Raw genomic sequence first — 18,551 nt, forward strand, 5'->3', positions numbered from 1 at the left:
TATCGCGATAGTAAAACTTCAAAGAGCTTCGCTAACTATGCTAGCTTATATTTAGCCGCAAGTGCATATGGGACAGATGTCTATATTAACCAAATGTATGTGTGTATTTTTTCAGTTTGTAGACCTTGGTGAAGGAAAAATTCTTTATTGTGTTTACACTCCCTATTTTTTTACTGATTATCACTTTAAGATAACTTTAACGTTCTAAAACTTCCACTTCATACATATGTATGTACTTGCAATGACCTCCATTACAGAGTTGAGCACTTGCCACCACTTGACCAACGTCAACATCTAAGATGTTGAGCTGGCATATGGATGAAGTTTCTGATAGTCGCAGTTGTTCCAATAAAGTTCTTTCCCTTCTACTCTCCAAATTTGTATGTACCATATGTAGCAGACCTAAAATACTACACTCTTTATAAATTTAAATTCGTTTTTTTACCTAATGTAGAGCTATTGAGAGTAATACAACATCTTCATTGTCACTAAATTCCTTTTCAGCGAGTAAAATTTGCTGAGGAAAGGTCCGTATAATGGGTGAATGCGGACGCAAATAAAACACAGTTTTAACTAACTTGAGAGATGCGTCGAGGGTGAGAGACATGGGTCCCTCTTTACAGCGCTAATGTTCTTGATATTGGATAAATCCAACACAGTTTCTTTGAACCAAAGATCCTTTAACTGAAACAAACCTATATTTTCTGTGTAACATATTGCTTTTCTAAGCAGAAGTGTCTGCAATTAAGGTAGCGGTAGATGAACTGCTCTGAAGTGTATCCTGAAGGTGAGTATCCACTCTCATAGTAAATCCCATGGCCCTGAGCGCGGAATGTGTGCTGTTAGGCACATAATGTAACTAGTTAATGAAAGCTAGCTGAGGTCATTCGCTCGCAAGAAAGGGCACCCGTCGTCTTATTTCAGCATGTTGGGGAAGAGCCGGGGCTCCGCTGTCTTCTTTTGCTCTAGGGCAGGATTACAGAACATCTCGTGAGCTCGGTAAATGCTGGTTAACAACCAGAACGTGCTCGATGGCGAGATTTTTTTGGCCCAAAGTGGAACACAAGAGGTCGGGGCACATGCACTTAAAAGAGATCAAACTACCATAGCATGTTGTTTCCGTAGAAGGCCTTATGGAAACATCAAGTCATCACGACACCTGTCACCTTTGAAACTAATCTAACATATTGCTTAGAACAAAACTTAAACCAAAGGAGGTTTTGAGACAGTGGCAATAACAACAATTCAGAAATAGCAAAAATCAAGTAGTTTTTAAAGTTGTCAGCGATGCAATTACTGCTTAACAAAAACAACTTGATATAAAAGCACAACTTTGCGCTTTCATTCACTTACACAAAAGCACGCAACTAAATAGATGTAGGTGAACAAGGATATTATTTACATTATATATACATATATATATGTATATATGCACGCGTGTATGCGTGTATGCCAGGGATCCTGTTGACTCATACAATGCGTGCGCACCAAAACTGCCAGCAGCACTGAGCGGTTAGCCAAGTGCGAATGGAGGCGCCACAACATGTTGCATTGCACTGTGTACTCGGCAATGGTAGACAGTTTCAACACTAGCAACGGCAAGCCAAAATAGACAAGCACGCATTGTGCGCACACAGGAAGGTATTGTTGCATGCCCTAAGACGTAATATAATCGCATTATGTGTTTGTATGAACTTTGACATCATGCACCGCACGCTCACTTGCCACAGTATGCGAGCAGCCGAGTGAACAGTTTAAAATTGGTTAGCAGCAATGGAATTTCCTTACTCATACACAACGCACAACCGACAAGGCGCTATGTATTTAGTCAACTACGCATTTGGATCGCTGATTTGTGACCCATTACATTGCATTGCCTCACAGCCGCTTTCCTAATTGTGTGGGTAATATCGCGCTGTCTCCTCCGCCTAGTGTTAGGAGTCATTGCATGAAAGTGTAGGTGTCTGTAGTCTAGATTTCATACTTGAAATTTAATTCAATTAAAAAGTTGGTTCCACAATCGACGCAGCCACTTCATAAGCTTTGAACTGGCTGTGCGGCTAGCGGCATGCGCGCAGACGTTAATTGTTGCACAAGCCAAAAGTTTGCATTCATACTGCATGGGCCCATATGGATATACTATCTGCATTCAAAGAGCTGCTACATGCCACAAGCCACACACACTTAATTGCTTGAGTGTGTGTTTTTTTTTTTTTTGCTGGAAAAGGCTAAAACTCTGCTAGTGTTGACAGTTGGAGCAAATGTCGAAAGCAGTCAGAAGGCGCATATTCACGCATCCAGACATACATAGGTGTCTTAATTAAATGAAAGTTATGCAGTTTATGAAATTAGTTGCACAATTAACACCATTTATGTCGTTTGTAAAGAGCGCAGCTAAAAAGTGCAATAAAAGTGGCTGCGACTAGCTAGATAGTTTTGCGCTCAAAATGCCAGGACTTAAATAATATCTGCAGAGATTTACACATACATCATACATTTACAGATTGTGGCTAGACGTTCATCCACCGGAGTGAATGCCAGGACTCGACGACGGAGTCTCTCTCCCACCACGAATCCCACACCAAATTTGCGCTCCTTTATATATCACAAGGACCCACCTTCTTCCGTCCTTGTCCCGTCCATCGCATTTCTTGGATTGCGGTGATGTCAGCCTTTACTCTTACGAGGACATCAACCAGCTGGGCAGAGGCACCTTCCCAATTACGGGTCCGGACATTCCAGGTGCATGCCCTTAATTCGTAGTCCTTTAAACGTTTGCAGTGGTCGTCATCAAAATTGGGGTCTCTCATCCGAGGCTGTTTCTTCCTTTTCATTGGGGGGTGTTTTTATGTGGTGGGTCCCAAACCCTACGCACAACCGCATAAGCGGGTTTCGCCTTCTCACTTTAGCTCGCCTCCAAACGGATGTCTGTTGGCTACCCAGAGGATACTTGGTCTAAGACCGGAAGTCGTTAGCTGCTTGAGCCAAATGTAAAAGAATCATTCCAGGCCACTCCCAAGTGAATGACAGTCAGAAACTTTCCTCACTTATACGCTAGACAGACGGCAAAGTTATTTGCGCTTTTAATCAGTTCCAATTTTGTGGGTGACAGACGGCAGCAAAGCGAGTTATAAACTCCCATAACAGCTGATTGGCAACAATATTTCCATTTTGGTGAAATAAAATTGGATAGAAAGCAATTATTGCGGTTGTTAGGCGTACAAATAGTACAAAATCACTAATTATTAAAAAAATAGATATAAATACGTTATTACACTGTGATAGTCAAAAAAAAAAAGACAAGACCAAATTCGACGGTTTCCCCCTATTTCGGGTCCTACGAATCGAACTGCATCATTACTTTTTTGAGTTACAATCATGGTTTCATACAAAATTTTTTTTGAAGTTTTTCATCAAAGTGGCCCATTGTAAGAGAAAGGCACTTTTTTCTTCGGTCTCTAACTTTTTTAATGTTGACTTTTTTGGTAAACTTTCTTTGGCAAAGCTTCTCAGAATAAGTCCGTCTTTAAGTTCTTAGTTTGTAAACCCCAAAATCAATGTTTTTTGTGTCCTTATAGCCAATATGTAAAAAAAACTGAAATTTAATCCATTTTTTTAATGTTTTTGCACTCACGTTTCGTAAATATTTTAATTTACCCTTTGATAATTATACATTAAGTGACACCCCATCACATTATAAACCATTGCTTAGGAATGCACCGGTCTGAAGATTGGAAAAAATATGTATATGACATGGTAGACGCTTTTGAAGAAATAGGTGTGAATATGTCCTTAAAAATTTATTTCTTTCACCATCACAAGGACCATTTTGAGCAGCAAGTTCCGACTGAATCCGATGAGCATGGAGAAAGATTTCATCAAGTCGCCGCCCCCTTGAGCATTGGTACAGCGGAAAAAAACTTGACTCGTTGCTTGCTGATTTGTGTTGGATATTGATAGATGTCTTATTAAATTTAATTTAAATATTGTGTACAAATTTATGATACTTATTGATAACAGTTATAAGATACAAAAAGAATAAAATAGCATACAAACATAGTTAGTGTAGCTTTTTTAAAAAATACAAATTTTGTTAAGTTTTTTTTTTCTAATGGTTAGTTTTCTCAGAACGTTGTCTTTGCTTAAGTTTCTTACTATTACAAGATGTCACTTAATGTATAAGTATCAAAGGGTAAATTAAAATATTGACGAAACCTGAGGGCAAAAACATTAAAAAATGGATTAAATTTCAGTTTTTGCGACATATTGGCTATAAGGACACAAAAAACATTGATTTTGGGGTTTACAGTCCTCTAAGAACTTAAAGACAGACTTATTCTGAGAAGCTTTGCCAAAGAAAGTTTACCAAAAAAGTCAACATTAAAAAAGTTAGAGACCGAAGAAAAAAGTGCCTTTCTCTTACAATGGGCCACTTTGATGAAAAAGTTCAAAAAAAAATTTTGTATGAAACCATGATTGTAACTCAAAAAAGTAATGATGCTGTTCGATTCGTAGGACCCGAAATAGGGGGAAACCGTCGAATTTGGTCTTGTCTTTTTTTTTTTTTGGAAAAAAACTTTTACAGTGTTATTATAACTTCCATTTTAGAAAAAATTAGCATGCGTATGTTTTTGTTTACATTTAATTGAAAAACTTATGTCAGTATTGCATAATTTCATTCACAATGGGTTAAAAGCGGCCATGTTTAACAATGTTGCCAACGAAAATGCCACGAACTCCCACTAACTCTCTAAAATTTTGAGGATTAAATGGGAGTTAGTAAACTGAGTTAACTGAGATAACTCTCGAATTACCCCGATTAAAGCAGTTATTCCGAGTTAACACCGCCGTCTGTCAGGGGTATTACGTGAACTTCTACATATGACTCCATCCTCCTAGACTTCGCTCGCTAACATAAAAATCTAGCTAAAGCCAAATCAAGGACCAACAACTAATCAGCAAATGCTATGCAACTAACTCTTACTACAAGTTTAAAAATATGAAATTGAGAATGACAATCATTACAGTAAAATTGCTGCAATAAATATTTGACCTTAAGTACAGCTATAGTGGACAATTCATGGGTTTTTCTTTGTAGAGGAGACTCTGTGACGTCTGTCTGTGGCGTCATTGAATAATATAAATAACACTAGTAACATTTGCCAAATGCACTCAAAACTAAACATAGCTTACAATTCGCTACAGTATTTTCCCAGGTTATTCACTTACATGGAATTTCACTCCTCTTTGCATGGCTTGAACTGTGCTCGTTTTCGCTTGCGCATAAACAAAACTTAATTTTTGGTTGCCACACAACCTCCACACTCTGGCACACTTTTATTGCTAACCTATTATGATTGCTCCCGATTTGATACTTTTTTTGCTTTGTGGCCAGTTGTGCCCTTAAAATTTGACTGCACTCCACGCTTTTCGCCTCAGCTGCGCACAGCTTTCCTTTCTCCGATTTATTTACAGATATGTGCATATTTTATTCATAATATAAAATAATAAAATTACCATAATCGCATCAAGTACTCGTATTTATGTATGTGCATTAAAAGCATGCCGGCAGACGAGCAAAAAAAATCGCTCTGGAAATAACTGCAAGCCGAAGAGCGCTGTGTAGCAATTTAAATATTCTCTCAAAATGAATGGTGCACACACACACGCGCAGCACACGGCTACAGTCACATATGCACGAAAAATATATGAAAAGTTTGCAAAGATAAAAATTGAAATAAAAATAAAAATATAAAAAATGATTTACAAGTGGCAACGAAAATAAGGCCAAGGGTCCCTATGCATGCGCTCTTCATTCATTCCAGCCACTGACCACTGAACCGCAACCAACTGACCAGTGCAGCACATCCGACAGGCAGTTCGCAGTAGCCGTTGCGAGTGCATCAGCGAGCAGAACTCAGTCACTGCCAGCTCTCGGCTGTGGTTGCCTGCATTTAAGTCATCCATCCCCCCTCCCCTATTCCATACTGGTGCATGTAGCTATCATATCGTACTAGATTTTTTCTAAATGCACTCTACTTTGCAATTCTTCATAATGCAATAGCGCTTATTTACAATGTTCGCTCCTTGCTGTTGCTCCGTTGTAACGTCCAAGATTGCCCTCGATATTATCTGCTACATTTCTGTTCAGTTCCACTTCACCTACATTTGAGATCTGACCACGTCGTGTTTGAGCGCCAGAAAGGAAATAAAATGAGTGGTTTTTAAATATTCCCTCCAGCATTTGCGTACTTGTAAAATCACTAAACTGCCACAGCTACTGATACATAAATCAATATTCCTTAAGGCACTCAGAAATGGGTTGAAACAAAAGGTATCAAGAATGTTCATGCATTTGGTGCGTTTTTCAGAGAATTTTTTCAAGGTGATTGCATAATCAATTAAAAATTGTCTTCATTGGTGTACATAATATATATCTTTTGAGCTTTTTAAGAAATCCCAAAAAAGTTCTTCCTTCGCTGAATTCTGGCATTTTCAATTTGCAAGAGATTAGAGAGTTCTGTAGGTTGGGGATGATTCCCGCGGTATTAAATAAAGCTGTTATACATTTAATCTGATACACAACAACACCCACTATTTGCCACAAGTATTGCTTAAAAGTAAATGTGTCACAGCACATCAACATCAAATGTCCATCTTTTTTGCATTTTTCATTCACTCACCAAACCTGTGAAAACTATTTCAGGCAACTAGCAAAGCTGACAACACGCTTAGCGTGTTGATGGAAAACTGTTTTATACAAAACAAATTGCATTAAAACGAACAAATTCATCTAACCAAAACTGACATAAATGCTAAAATGCAAGAGTAACAGCATTAGAAGCAACACAATAACGGCATGCATAACGAAAAACGGTTTCACATACATATATTCATAGTATCAACACTGCATAAATTACCAAAATGAAATGTGTTGACGTGAAATTCGCTAGAGTTTAGAGAATAATTTGAAAGGGACATTTTTATTACTATTTTATAAAAATATACAATTTCAAAAAAAAAAAATACAATAGTAAAAACAACAATTTATGTATACCTGTTTAGTATGTACAGGATTCTATACCAAGCTTTAAAATGGCAATTTAATTATTTTAAGGTCTTTTATAACATATCATCTGATATCACGATAAAATATTAATAACATTCGCTGTTGAATACATGGATTCCGATTAAACTAAAACTAAACTACACGTTTGATACTAACTTCGTAGGATTGTAATGAATTTTAATCATATTTAAATAACATATGGCATCCCTTTTCCAAAATTATTCCAAATGTAACCAAACTTTTGTGATACTTTATGAAGTAGGCGGTTTTTAATCATTTGAAATGGACGTATGTCAAAATTTTGTTAAGTTTCATATTCAATGCTTACAATAATATTCAAATTTATTACTTATTTTTTCGATATATGGGAACTCCATAATACAGATTAGTGAACATTTCTTATTTCTTATACCTACCATTACGTAAATACTGATTTTGTCCATTCGAAAGTGGTCATATATTGTGAATTTGTCTCATTTTCTATTTTGTTGTCAAAAATTTTTATTTAAATTATCATCGGGATTAAATTATATTCGAGTGGCCGTTTCTGTTCTTGCCTTTTTTAACTCTCTTGGTAAAAACGATTTCTTTTTTTTTTTCAACACTTTTTTATTACAAAATTTCTGTAAAAACTTTAAGTTTAAGAATGATTTTTATTTGTTAAGATTTTAAGGATACAATAAAATTGTTTATACAAAATATTATTCATTGACGCTACTCACAACTAAGATGTTATTACAAATTTATTTGACGCGAAAGAAGCATTTCTCCACCATTTCTATTCTCTATATTAATGTAAGGTTACACCACAATGTGCTTGACCGGCTGATATAGTTTGTGGCATTCGCTACTCTATAGGGGCTTGTCGAAACGAACACAGTTTATATTCTTACCCGCAACAGAGTACATTAAAATAAATGGACTGTTTTTATATATATAATACACAACACAAGGTTAACTGTATTATTTATAAAATTACGAAGTTTTCAAAAAGATTTAATAAAACTGTTGCAACTAAACAAAAAAATCTTATTCAAAGATGGAACAAAATAAAATCAATATAAAAAATATCACAAAAAAATTAAATATATTTTATGAACTTTAATTATGTTGCATTACAAATGTTTCAACCCTGATATACAGTAGGGCTTCTCTAACTCGTATCACCAAAATCCACAAAAATACTTCGAGTTAGAGAGATTTTGAGATTTTTTTCATCAAAACATTAAATTTTTCAAAAAGCTGTAAATTGTAGATTTATACACAGTACTTAGTTACTTCGCATAATATTTTATTTATATACAGTAGTTTTCCGAAATAACGAACACATTAATTGTCAGGCTTGTTCGTTACATCGAATTTTTCGTTAATTCGAGTACTCACTTTGAGGTTTTTTTTCAATAAAAATAAGTTAAATGTCTGTAAATTGCAATTTAATAAATTAGTTTATTAATTATTTGTTAAAAAATGAAAAATCATAACAAAAAAATTCAAATCCAATAAATTCTTCCAAAATGGACCAATACACACTTATACTTCTATTTGGTGCTGAACAATAATTTTAAGCTTTTTTTATAAAATTCAACATTTTTTCAATTTGCACATTTCTTTTGAATTTTTTCAAGTTTCATTTTTAATTCCGGTTCGAAGTTATTTGATTTTTTTCTTTCTTCATATGTCTTCTTCATGTTGTTCGTTAAGCCGAGTACTTACAAATCCTCGATGTTCGTTATTTAAAGTACTCAATGTAACAAATTGACTTGTTCGTTATAAGCGGTTTTCGTTAAAACGAATATTCATTATTTCGGAAAACTACTGTACCTTAAAACATGTATTCTCTAATATTGTTTGTTCCACTTTGCTATTGTTTGGCTCTTGACGTCTGTATCCCCTGCCTTGTTACATGATTTATACAATAAATAAGTGCAACAAAATATTTTTTGTTCGCGTCCATGCGATATCAAGGGGCTCTTTTAAAATTGTAACAAGGTAGTAAAATTTTAAATTTTGTATTATGCTCTGGTCGAAAAGTTCGATTTATGGAAAAAAATTTATAAAAAAATGTTACTTATAAACGCTATTGCCAATACAAGAGTTCGAGTTATGGAATGTTTACTGTATCTACATGATTTTTTTTTAATTCAGGCCACATCAATTTATTGGAGAACCTAAATCTTATAAACAAAGTCATTAAATAAACGCATATTTTTCTTTGGCATTACATAATGACCTTATAACAAAACAGTTTACATTTAAGCTGCAGAACCACAGCTGAAACAAAGTACAATCAAATAACCATATATGTATGTATGCATAAACATATACGGTATATACAAAAGTATTCATTTCCTTTAACTTAATTTATGCAAATACGCTTTAACGCTCAATATAATGCTTTGGTCCATCGCTTCGTTAGCAGCCCATCGGTGTTGATGACCTATTTATAATGCAACAGCTTAATCCCCTGGAGCGGACATCAATGTGGATCAACAAATTAAACGAACGCGATTTCAATAAGAATAAAAAGTACAAATGACTAACACAAACAACGAAAGAAAGCCGCTCGCTGCGTTAATTGGCCATCGGCAGCGGTATATCTGAATCACAAAGTTAATTCCAGAACGGCACAAGCGATTTGCATACAAAGAGATAATGTACACCAAACAAAGCAAAAACGAACGAAATAACGATCGTTAAGAAATGACGAAACTAAATACCAATAACTTGATTAGTTGGTTGCTTTTATGTATTTTCTTGATAGAGTTAAAGTACATATCAAAACTTAACATTAAAGATGAACCTCATTCTTTATTTAGTAAGACTAAGCTTACAATAAATACTCTCTTTTCTTTATATAATTTTCTGCTTTGCTGTACTGACGATATTATCATAATTTTTTTATTTAGTTGATATGTCGTCTAAATCAATATCTTTAAGGTCGATATATAAGGATAATTAATTGGTAAATATTTTTTTTGAGTGATTCATTTCATTTGATTGATTCATTCTTAGAATAAATATCGAGTAATAATCTATTACTTTTGAGTAGCGAGATTATAAGTAATTTCCAATAGGAAAATTCTCTACGAGAAATTGATAGCGTGGCCTTCTCATGTTCAATTGTTATCGCAATTGTTGTGCTGTAAGCATCTGAGTTGATAGACATTGTTGCTATCACATTGCAATTCGTAGACGACAGTGAGTAGTGAGTGTGTTGCAAGGTTCACTACACACTGGATATGCATATGAAAATTGCATTCCTTAACATGGCTGTGGCAGTAACGTGCATCAGCTGCATAAGCCAACAACAACGAGGAAAATACAGCTGAGCTGTATGAAATCAATGCAATGCCATGAATCTGGTATAGGTACGTCCAACAAAGCGGTAGCAGAGTGAAGTTACCGCGGTAAACCTGACTCTGACCTGCGACCTGCCCTCCTGCCACCCGTGAAATGTATTGGCATTCAAGCCGACCGCTGATTACTTATTCTCCAACTGACCAATCGCTCAGCCGAGTGGTGCAAGAGAAACACAAAGTTGTGCACACCCGTAAGTGAATAAATACATAATTTTTGTAAGCATACATAGATCCATGTATATACGTATGCATGTATTCATACTGAGGTATGTGAATACGATTATGTCAATGACTGTTACCGACTTTGGTTTGCCAGCAAACAATTTCCATTTCAACCGCTTGCTTCCTCCCTACCCACCCTATCACTTTCCCAGTGTAACGGAAAAAAATTGCAAATAGCTTGTAAACTTGTTGTAGTACAATGGTGAACGGAATAGTAGTTTGATGTTATTCCTTCCACTGCATCTGATTACTTGTTGCAAGTGTGCCACGACAACGAAGGGAAAAGGAATCTAAAATGCACATATAAAACACTAAAAAAGTAACTGAACGAGAAAAGTTGTTGCTTTAGCTGTAAATAAAAACAACTATTTTACTAGTCCAAAAAGGTTTGGAGTAATTTTTACTTTTCTGATTTTATTAGAATTTATTTTATGATAATTTAGAAGAGGCTTACCGGATTTCAATTGACAACTTCCAAGGCAACGTTTGTAAACTAATTATTTTGGTATTGTCATTGACTCTATAGTCCCCTTCGAAGCAATACCCCTCTCATAAAAAACACTCGATTCTTTCATTCCTGTGGTATAAACTTTCGTTATTTCAGCTGCAGTGTTCTTCCTTCGAGTCGTTCGCGGATTCTCGTATTGAAAGGAATGAGCTTCTCAAGCTAATCAGAACAGACATGTTCTGTTGTTGTCATATGTGGTTCCTATTTCGTTTGATAAGTTATAATACATTTAACTCTCTAATATTTCAGAAAGACATTTAATTATAAAAGTTGGATCACCAAATACAAAAAACAATATTTTTCTGCTTGCCACAATAATAAAACCTTATTCATACTGATCCAAGTAGGCTTCTGTTTGAGTTCAAAAACAGAGAAAAAAAAGTGCAAATATTCCAACTCGCAAGCAAATCAATTTCTGCAAAGCTGCGTAACATTGTTAAAGTTTGTTGTCACCTCCCACGGGCACATGGGGCTAAGTGAACATTGTGGCAACTACAAGCGCCGTAGTAAAAAATTGAGTTTTCGAATTACTTTGCATTTGACCACAGTTTGCAATTCTTCTTATTTCACTTTGCTTGCGGTAACATTTTCCAATATATATGGGAGCTACATGTGACTGGATTTTTGTTTTACCAGCCAGTCGTAAGCAGAGACTGTGGGAATCACCAATGTCTCACAAAGTGACCAGTACACATCAGTATTGCTGTGGAGAGCAACAAAATAAATTTAAAGGCATATTCACACAAAGCGGTGTGAAGAGGGCAATAATAAGAAAGATATATCAAATAGAAAAAAATATATAACAAAAGGAATTGCTTTTGCGGTGGTGTTGGAAATAGAAGCTTGCAATGGATATGCGAGAGAAAATGAGAAATCGAGAATTAACCGCAACACATCCTTTTGACGTGGGGGCCATTAGGAGAAAGAAATCGAAAAAGTAAGCTCATAGGTTACAGCTTATGGCCATCATCATCAACATCATCATTCACCGATTGAGCGAATGTTTGCGGTTCACATTAATGTGCATATGTCAAAGGTCAAATTCCAAACAGCACATAGTCGCACATATACTCATACATATGTACATGCAGCAGAGGAAGAAATAAAGCGCTGCAGCGTTCGGAGGTAAGTGTGAGCAAACGCGGTGGCAGTGGCATAATTGCCGTTGCAGTGCCACAAAGCAAAGGGCAAAATGAGCTGGAATTTTATAATCAGCGTGCAGTCGGCGCGATACAAAGCATTGCAATCGCCGCTAAGCATTCGATATTATTTCCCTCCGCGGATTTTTCACTCCTCTTCTTTTAGTCCATTTTCGCAAAAAAGCGCATTGGTGCAATTGAAATGTTGCTATTTTATTGCAACAAAAACAAACAGGCGATTCGAATGCGCCAAAAAATCTGCCACAACACCGACAGACAATGCAATTGCCAAATATGCCAGCAGTTGAGGATAAAAGCCAAATGCCAGAAACCAAAACAAAACCAACGCCACCAAACACCAAAAACCAGCTACAACAAAAAGTGTCATGCGGCAGCACACGGTTTAGTCGCGCGCGTCTCATCATTTGCTGTATTTAGCATTCAAATTACTTTAATAACATCATTTTTGTGAATGGCGCTGTCGTTGTTGTAGTTGCTGCTGCAGCAACAACATGCTTATAGTGCAATGTGCTGGCGCAAATCATACCACTTGAACCGTCATTCATCGCATGTGGCACATTCGCACGCTGCCATTTCACAGCCACTTTGTAGCATCTCGCGAAACGGATGGCGTCAGCTGTGTACTAGATAAAGCTCCATACGAAGCATTCAATTAAAGCTTTTTGCGCTTTGTTTCGTTGGTGTTTCACTGTGAATATACCCTTCAGGCAGTCTTAAGATTTGGCAAATTTTTACTTGATTATAATAATGTTAGAATGTCTTATAAGTCTCTCCGTAGAGTAACATAAAGGGTTTTTGCGTTTTCATAGTATATTTTAACATAATACACATCGATGATGAATTTCTAAAAATTCTATATATAAAAAACCAAAGAATATCTTCATAATGATATTAAAAGTTATGAAAGAGTTTACCGAATAAAAGCAAAGAAAAGAGTAAAGGTAAGAAATCAAGTAGAAACTTTGAATTACGAGATATTGAATAATCCCAAAATAAAATTGTAGAAAGTCTAACATATGCAGATTTTAAATATTTAGATGAGAAACCGAGTAACTTGAACTTGTCGTGAGTTTCAAGTCAGCATTTTTTCATAAACAATTCTCAAATATAAATTAGTGTCTGTGTCTGTAACTCAAGAGCGAATAATTTATACGTTGTATAATGTCTCACAACATAACAATATTAAGTCCATTATACATAATTATGAATAGGAAGCCTTCTAAAAGATACAAAACTCAAAAGTATAAATTTTGAAAATCAATGGGATCTGATATTCTTAAACACTTTCCACAAAACTGTAACACATCATGCGTGGTATAAGTAAGTACTACGCTCTACTCTATATGTTTAAAATTTCAAATTTTCCTTTTATATCATTTTCTATTTTCCGTGAAAATGTTTATGCGCGGCGATTGAAATCGCGGCTTAACAACATATGGCCCGTAACGAGCAGACTTTTAAAGCTTCAATAAAATAGCCTGTCAACAATAATAGAAAAACAATCGCCCACGAACGTCTAACGGCGCACACAAACTAATGCAAATACACACAGAACTGTATATATTACCGTATAAATATAGGTACACTCATATCTGTGTAACCGCACAACAAAGCCATTTTGTGGCAGCCGGCATCTAAATGGTCTCATCATTTCCACTGCGCTTTCAACATTGTCAAATCCAATAATACTTGCAACATTCGCAGGCATTTGCCGTTGCACTGTGCTGTGTTGTTTTGTTGCGGCATTATATTGGTTCATACATATATACATACAGACAGACATCTGTATATATGTATACATTTGTGTGCATGAAAAAGTGGACTGTCCAATGCTTCAAATGCGTCACCGCAAGTATTGCACGGCATGCAACAGCCATTCCTGTATTCGAGTGCGCTAGTTGAGATGGCGAATATAAAATGTGCTTTAACTCTTGCTATGAAAGTTTGAGTTCGATTGCTACTGTCGTATTAGACACTGTTCGGAAGCCCTTGAATTTGTATATACTTATATAGATCGTAAACGTATTCGTATATTCTTGAACCGCTCACAAGTTCTCCTTGTTACATAGGACGCTACAAAAAAGGTTACATTTTGACTGATCTGAGAAGATAACACTTCGCCAATCAAGATGAGCCTAATTTTCATGATCTTTTGTCCATCGTAAACGGTTTTGACGCATTTTTGAGGTCAAAAGTGACTTTTTTCAGGCCGATTTCTAAAACTTTAATTTCCTCACCAGTTTTGAAGCGATCCCTCAAGCTAATACGTTATATCTCTCGATTTTCCATTTAACTTGTCTTCTCCAGACAGCTTTGCTCCAGAGCTAGTTTCCTCTTAAGAGACCTGGTTCTATTAAATTTTTTTGGGAATTCTCCGACAGAGGACTTGCTGAGCACGATAAACTATTAAACTCTTTAAAAAACTTAAAGTTGCAATAAAACGTATACAGAGCACTATTTATGTGATAGTATAAGCCTTTCGGCAGTAAATTGCACTGATCGGTCACAATCGCCATTTAAATACAAAGTCATTTTATCCGGATTTCACTGTCCGCTACTGTATATCTAAAATTTATATTCGATATTCAAACAAAACAAAAAAGGGGGCCACATTTTTGTTTTTTTCTGATCTGTTCTGGACATATGAAAACCATTTTGTGTCTGGTCGAATACTGTATGTTTTTTTTCAATTGAACCGCTTTCTATTCTGTAATTTGCTTTTCTGAGACTGATTCAAACGCTGTGCCAGACTTGTTCCTTTTGGATGGGTATTTCATTTAATATGAACCAGCAAACTATATTTGCAGATACATCTTAAAGTACTCTACTGTGAAGAAACTAAGGGCATATAGTGGGTTCAATAACAAATATAGTTACGTTCCTCTATATATATTGGGTTCAATAATAAATAGTAAGACTTATGGTCCTCTGAACATTGGCAACGGCGAATACCGCAGACGATGGAACGATGAGCTGTACGATTTATACGACGACATTGACATAGTTTAGCGAATAAAAAGACAGCGGCTAGGCTGGCAAGGTCATGTAGTTCGAATGGACGAAAACACTTCAGCTCTGAAACTGTTCGATGCAATACCCACCGGAGGAAGCCGAGGAAGAGGACGACCTCCACTCCGTTGGAAAGACCAGGTGGAAAGTGACCTGGCAGCACTTGGAATCTCCAAATGGCGCCAAATTGCAAAACCATATACTTATATATAAGAGTTGAACTGGCAACTATGCGTCCAAAAGCCATACACAGCATTTAAACAAAATTTCCAGAAAACTAAACATCAACAACATTCGTATTTTCCATGAGTTTCCAACATATGTAGTCCTATATAAAGTATTATATATTTATATTTTTACATGAACGCTGTAGTTATCCAAACTGTGGAATATCCCAAAAGCCTTTAACATATATATACGGTTCCATAAAATTGTTAATAACTCGGTGTTGACGCGGCGTTAGCGGATTAGTCGTGCATTTATTTTCAAATACGAAATTGTTTGAAAATTTGTCCTACACTGGCTATTAGTCAATTGTTATCGCAACCGCATGTGCCGCCTACAAATTCACTCACTCGAACTCGTAAATATTTTTTTCAATTATTCACGCGAACTTCATAGTCGAACAATATAGTAACTGCTGCTGAAATAAAGGGAAATCAATATTTGCGGATTTGTGGTGGTGCAGGCTTTTAGTACTGATTTCGCAGGCTTTGGTGAAAGCTCTCTTCACTGAATTTAAATAAAATATGGAATTGAAATTAGGTGTAAGCAACAATACAGAAATATTTATTTAAATAAAATGGGCCTACTGAAACATTCATTTCAACTGCATTAATCAAACACTCTCCCATTCGACATGTGTGTGGGTGTGTGTATTAGTATTAGAAATACTATATTTTTAAGTGTGAGTATTTTTCTAAATGAAACGTAAATTTACGACCACGCTTGCAGACACACTTCAGTATTTCATGATTTATATAGCGCAGCATAAAATGCATATGGCTATTAATTTACTAGGTGAGCTCACACACACGAAACATACAATTTTTTCTCAGACCAAATTTAGAATGAGCGATAATGAAAAGTGTTAAAAAAGAAAATCGGAACAACAAATCCAGCGATGAATGAGAATACTACAACATTAACAGAGCACCAGTCCTTATTTCACCGGCATTAATTCAAGCATATTAATCCTAAATTTATTGAGAGGGATCACTTTAGTAGTTCATGTCAACCAGATCTTAGAGATGGGATCTGACCAGGTATATAGCTCCTTGAAGCACTTAACGCATAATAATAGCATAAAAATCACAGCTTCTTAGAGACACATTTTAGGGATAACCCTACGAAATAGAGGTTAGACCTACTCCATTAAGGCGAGTGCCATACTTTCGTACTACAATGTCGTCTGCAGTATAGAAATGACTCAGAATAAAGAACACCCATGTACCAAATATACATACATATATATACTTGGTGTATGTTCACAACAATAAGTGTCCTAAAGGCCACTTCACGCGATAAAACAATGATTCGAGCCGACATTAATGGCACATAAAACGCACCAGCCATGTTGTCCTGCAAAAGAGGGAAAAGGAATAAAGAAAATATAAGAACATAATGCTATAAATAGGACAAAGGAGTGAGCTTACAACAATAAAGAAAACTGGAGTAATATAATATATAAATAAGCTCTTACTTACACATACACCGATTGAGCTTGCAGTGCATGACTTGTGGCTCGTGTATGTACGTATATACATATATATATGCAGGGATGCATGTATGTATGCGGGGTATAGTACATACTTATGTATGTTTCATGCGTGTCTGCTTGTTTGGGTGTTAAAATGTCTGTCACAATAAATTCACTAAAAGTGACAAATATATTATGCTTAAGAGTAATTGATGAAGTTTACGAGTATGACCATATGCAGTTAAGGTGCGTAAATAAATGTAAATACTAAAATATGAATGCAAGAAAAATGGTAAAATGATGAAGCGAATACAAGCTAAACGTACAGACGAGTTTAAAGAGCATTTAAATTGCATTATACTTCATAGAAAAGTAGAAGAATGAAAGGGTTTAAAAGTATTCAAGACAATATGGGCTAGCTTAAAAATATTTTCCTCCTCAAATTATAATTCCAACGTACCGATTAGTAACTGTTGCCCTAGTTGCCATTTTTATGATAATACTTCTTCTCTAGTGGGAAAGTAATCAATATTTCATATGTCGCCTTAAATCTATTAGAAACTGGGTACAAACCCAGAATTACAATGCGCTAATAGCCACGCTACAATATTTTGTTGGGTAAATAACTAGCTGAAGCTAGAAAGGATTTGTAATTATGTCAATACAACTTCCTGGAAGGTGGAATCGTAATTGTATTTTCCAAGTGAAGGTTGGACCAAAGGCCCAACTATTCCAGAGCAAAAGAGGCAGTAGACTTCCTGTTTATATTACTATACTTGTATATTATAATATGTCAGTATACTGTACAGATAAATTTCGTGCTAGGGAAAGATTCTCAATAGACATAGCTAATTTCTTCTATAATCTCCTTTCGAATAACTCCTCTTTACGGTGAACTCAATGTACACTCTTACGTACGTATGCCATTTCAAAGTTTTACTTTTGTCCTACGTTTTCGCACACTTCATTGTAGGACCACCAACTAAAAATGTATCCCAAACAAGTTAAATTGCAGAAAACTATCATGAGGCGGCTTAGTGAAAACTCACATATAAAAGATGCTAGATCTTTTAGAGTTTGTCAGGATTCGATTTATTTATTATTAAAAGATTATATTCCATACAATATTGTTTATTATTAGATATTTCAATTGCTTAAATGTATTACTCGTTTTTTAAAGTTAAAATAAAATGAAAAATAAAAATAGACCAGTCTCGAACGATGCTGACGCGACACTCCTTTTCTCCGACGACTCTTCCTGGGTTGTTGGTGCGCTCGTTCTTTTGTGTTGCAGGGATGCAATTATGCGGTTTACCTTACAGTCGGCCAATCCTGATTACAGGAGTCGACCTCGACTCCGACATCATTATCAAACCCATCGAAATTCAGCAAATTACACCATGGCTTCAACTTATCAGATGCATAGATTGATGTATAATGTCGTTGTTTTCGTTTCGACCCTGGTATATCTTCAACGAGATACCTGTCGTGGCCAATCACCTTGGTTACCATGAACGGACCTTTG

The 18,551-nt window shown here is 35.7% G+C and overlaps 2 protein-coding genes across 4 annotated transcripts in view; one reads left to right on the forward strand and one right to left on the reverse strand.

Moving 5' to 3' along the window:
• Positions 1–18,551, reverse strand: part of LOC105211593 (axotactin) — a 336,600-nt gene that overhangs the window by 304,079 nt on the left and 13,970 nt on the right. The window lies entirely within an intron of this gene.
• The window catches only part of Myom_0 (Myosin-M heavy chain), a 188,910-nt gene that overhangs the window by 144,401 nt on the left and 25,958 nt on the right, over positions 1–18,551 (forward strand). The gene's annotated exons all lie outside the window — the stretch shown is intronic.

Source organism: Zeugodacus cucurbitae, chromosome 4 (genome assembly GCF_028554725.1).
Source record: "Zeugodacus cucurbitae isolate PBARC_wt_2022May chromosome 4, idZeuCucr1.2, whole genome shotgun sequence".
In the NCBI taxonomy this organism is placed as follows: domain Eukaryota; kingdom Metazoa; phylum Arthropoda; class Insecta; order Diptera; family Tephritidae; genus Zeugodacus; species Zeugodacus cucurbitae.